The sequence below is a fragment of the Condylura cristata genome, unplaced genomic scaffold (assembly GCF_000260355.1).
Source record: "Condylura cristata isolate star-nosed mole 26May11 unplaced genomic scaffold, ConCri1.0 scaffold00048, whole genome shotgun sequence".
NCBI classification, from domain to species: domain Eukaryota; kingdom Metazoa; phylum Chordata; class Mammalia; order Eulipotyphla; family Talpidae; genus Condylura; species Condylura cristata.
In genome coordinates this window covers 2,119,633-2,124,004 of record NW_004567149.1, presented here as the reverse complement: position 1 = coordinate 2,124,004, position 4,372 = coordinate 2,119,633, and the positions used below count along the sequence as shown (strand labels likewise).

Sequence of the window (4,372 nt, the reverse complement as noted above, 5' to 3'; positions counted from 1 at the left end):
CAATGGAAATATTCCAGATGAAAAGGAAATATTCCAGATGAAAGAAAGAAAAGCATGTTAGACTGCTGACAGGAGAGGGCCTACAGAATGTCTTTTAATAACATAAGGGGAGTAGGAGTTGCTGGAACTGTGCTCTTAAGTAGGAGAAAGGACTTATTTCTTTAAAAAAAAATAAAAACTTAGGAAAAGCAGAAGTCAAAGAGTGCACACAAATAGGTTGGACTACACCAGCCTTTTATCCTCCTCAGAACCTCTGTAGTAAATGTGTCAGATAAAATCCCCCAAAAGCCCTGTGGGATAGAACACACACACACACACAAGAGAAGACACAGACCCCAGGCCTGTGCCACACCCGGGACCAGCACAGAGGATGCACTCTGTACCGTATAGAGAAGGACCTGCCAGGAAGCCTGTGTCCACAGCAGCTTTTTCCGTGGGCTGAGAGGAAGTCTTAGGGAAGGAGGAGAGGTACCAATCTCCCTGGAGCTTCCGGGCCATTCAAGAAGCATGTTCTGCTATCCCCCATTTGGCAACCTACATAGATATGGAGAAAGGCCTTGGGGTGAGGTCTGAGCACCCAGGACACAGAAATTTTACTGGCAGCTTAGCTTAGGGTGGACGTCCTGAGTCTGGGCAATTCCCTGGTCTAAGGGCTCACCGGCGGCCCTTAGGGCCAGATTCCATGCCAAGCACATGGAGTTCTAACCAAAATGGGATGCAGGAAGAGTCACTTCGAAGTAACACCCTCTTTATTCTGTTGCCAGAAGTCTGAGAACTACGCTTTTTAAAAATTGTAATCCTTTTCACTGAGGTGACATTCCTTTGCCAGGGGGTCTCTGATTCCCAGTGTGGGTGCGAACCTCTGCAGAAGTATGTTCCCACCTGGCGCCCCACCCCTCCTCACTCCCAGAGGAACCTTCAGGTTCTGAAAATTCCATGTAGAGAAATTTGATTTTTGTTCCCTTCGGTTGTTTGTCAGTAGCAAATACTGGAAGTGAGACAGAAGAGGGCGGTCAGCTCGTTAGGTAATTTTCACTTAGGAAGGGAAAACGAAGTGTAATTTTTTTTTTTTTGGCACGGGGAAAAAAAATAGTTGTTTCAGAGAAGTGAGCAATGGATGAGCTTCAGGAGCCAGCCTCCGGGTGGCGAGCCGTGATCGTATAGTGGTTAGTACTCTGCGTTGTGGCCGCAGCAACCTCGGTTCGAATCCGAGTCACGGCAAAAGTGAGGGGGCGTGTCCTTGCTCACGCAGCTTTTTCCAGACCCTGTCGCCAGAGGCCACCCTAAACACACACCACAGAACCCCCTAAACTGATCTCACCGTCGAGGGAATTGCCAACCAATAGAAAGCTGAGTATGGCTTCTGTTTTTTCTTTTCTTTTTTCCCTTCTTAACAACCACACTGAAGCCCAACAGCTCTTGACTTTGGCTGAAAATCCCGTGTAACAAATTGAGGTCGTAAAAAAAAAAATAGAAAACTTTCCTTTTGAATACAAGAAATGTCTTCAAATGCAGACCCAGTTTCTGTGGCAATCTCTGCCAGCAGGAAGACCTGGTTAAAAGTGGGCATTTCTAAGTATGGAGGCCAGTTAGGAGAGATTCTTTTGCTGCTAGTGAAAGAAGAAACATGGGTTTAGCATGGAAAAAATATGTCGATCTTGCAATTCTCTAGAACACACCTTCTTCAGTACTCACCAGCGTGAGTGGCAGAAACCCATAGACTGAATTCGAGCGAGAAAGAGAGGAAGTTTGTATGGGAAGGATGCAGGGAGCACCTTCTAGCAAGAGGGTTAGGGATTCAAGTCCTGTATCCAAAGGTAGGCCTTAGCAAGGCTTAGGAAAGCCTATCCCTGCCATTGAGAAACAGAAGTTAGGGAATATCCACAACTCAAAAGATCCTCAGTCAAAAAAGCTGAAAAACCGTACAGATGCTGGCCTGGGAACAGCAGGAGCTCGAGGCCCACATGGAGGTAAACCAGCAAATCACTCTTGGTTAAGAAATTAAAACTCAACCTCCACAGACCTCCAAAGGCATTCTTGCTTCGTGTCCTCAGTCTTACTTGTCTTGTAAGTGAGAGGCCCAGGAAGAGACAAGTTCCTATAGAATAGAAGGTGTATACTAATGAACTCTTAAGCTGAGTGAAACAGGTAAAAGCTGTCTTAATGAGAAGAGAGAAATGGTTTGTGCGGATCCTGCCCCAGGGTAGGTCCCTTGCTGAGAAACTTTTTAGCACTTCTCTGACTTCAATGTCTGAAAGCATTGTTAACCCTGTAACCCGCCATATTTAATCTTTATGTATATTTTAAAGTATAGATTTTTGCTAATGTCTGATTACATCAGCTTTATTTAATGAATAATCCACATTTTCCTCCCGATTTCCCTAGCCATCGGCGTTAGCTTCAATGTTTCACTAATGCTTTGCGTTGCCCCATCTGTTCCACTGATTTATTTCTCTCTGAAAAATAAAAACATGTATTGTCGTTCTTTACAGTAGTTTTTGATTTTAAGATATATATATTCTTTTTCAGGGGCAGGGGCTCTCTCTTTTTTTTCATTTTCTTAAGATTGTTTTGTGTTGCTAAAGCTTTTTATGACTTAATTTTTGTTCTCATTAACATGGTGTATCTGTGTATGGATTTCAATAAGTTTATATCATTACTTATATTTTATCACTGTCCTTGTTTAGTTTTATTTTTTAAATATTATATTAATTTTATTTTTAAAGATATAATTTTTAAAATATTATTTTCTGTGCTTCCAACTTAAATTATGAACATTTTCACCAAGTGCGCTAAACTCTTTTATTGTGCTTTACCTCCAAAACTCATTCTCCAGTTATCTCTGTAGCTATCATATCACCTGCAAATAATGCTGCCTTTTTATTCCTTTCCAAATTTTATTTCAAACCTTTCTAACAAACTGCCCCCTCACACAGACTAAGCAATTGTATTTTTATTGGCATGATTTTCAACAGATCTTACTATTTCAACACCAGATTTATTCTCCAGTTACTTAAATCTGCTTTCAGAATGTTAATCCACATTCAGTTTCTCTCAATTTTACCTCCTTGAAGAATTCTTCCCCAACCCTTTGTAGTCTCACCTAATACCCTAATTCCCATTACTGATGTTCCTGTGATGTTGTGATGTTTCTGTCATCCTGAACCTCTCCACTCAGCCCCCATATTGCATTTGCAACTCACGCTTTTTCTACCCAAATCCTCTTAATGTCTAACGTAGGATTTTACTTGCTGAAATTGACTCCGCACTAGACCCTGTGAAAGGATGTACTGACGTAAAGTCTGTGAGGCAAGGTATATTTGAAAATGTACTCTCATACTTGACAGATAATTGTGTTTCATATAGAATTCTAGGAGGGGCTTCCTTCCTCCCAGATTTGAAACCATTGCTTCCTTGTCCAGTTTCTAGCATCCATCTTGAAAAGTCAACTGTTCTGTTAACTGATCTATTTTGTGACTAGAATATTTTATGCTCTTTGTTTCCTCAGTATCCAAGTATAGGAACATTTTTATCCTTTTTATTGCATAGTTAGTGATTCCAGCCTATCCAGAATTATTTTTTAGTGTTGTGATATATATCTGATTTTTCGAGGTCAGTCTTCCTTACATTTTCTCTGTTCTCCGGACTCTTCAAATATATGAGTTGTACAGTTAAGAGCAGGATATTGGAAAGTTGACTGGTCACCCTGACCCTTTGGATGGAATCTGTGAATTGCAAGTGGGATTGAAGATGGATGGGAAGGCTCACTGTGTAAAGTCAAAGCTTCCACAGGTTTTCTTGTTTTCAGGGTAGGACAAATGGCACCAATCACGCGCATCATCCCAGGTCAGAGAAATCATGCGCTTCACCCTCTAAGGAGAGAGCAAGGCAGGAGATTTCTTCCTGAACTCCCAGGCAGGGACTAGGAGAACTTGCCTTTCCCAGGAAACAAAATAAGCCCCTTGGAGGGACCTGCCCATACTTTTCTTAGGAGCTGTTTCTCATCTGAGGCCCACCCTTTTGACCTAAAGTCGGAACTTCAACCGCCTCACTCCTCCCTGTTTTATTTTTGAGTTATTTTTACAAATTAGGCTCTTGCACTCTTGAAGTGAGAAAGTGTTATTTTTCCAAGGAACTGAGTAATTGAAACCTACTTCCTGATTCTTTTAGTGACTACAGGTAAATGAAATAACAAGACTGTTTATGCTTCACTGGCCCCAGAGGTAAGGCGTGAAGGAAATTGAGGCTCCGAAAAGCTGCGGAGAAAAGGCAATCCTGTTTCTCCATTAGCACTCAGAACCTAAAACTAAAACAAAACCTCAAGTCGGCGTTTTCTTTTGCAGTGAAGAAAAGAGGGAATCCCCTCATTTAC

At 41.8% G+C, this 4,372-nt stretch overlaps 1 non-coding gene across 1 annotated transcript; it reads left to right on the top strand.

Annotated features, from left to right (window-relative positions):
• Positions 1–1,149: 1,149 nt before the first annotated feature.
• TRNAH-GUG lies at positions 1,150–1,221 on the top strand. The gene has a single exon. It is a non-coding gene; the product is annotated as a tRNA-His (tRNA).
• The last annotated feature ends 3,151 nt before the right edge of the window (positions 1,222–4,372 follow it).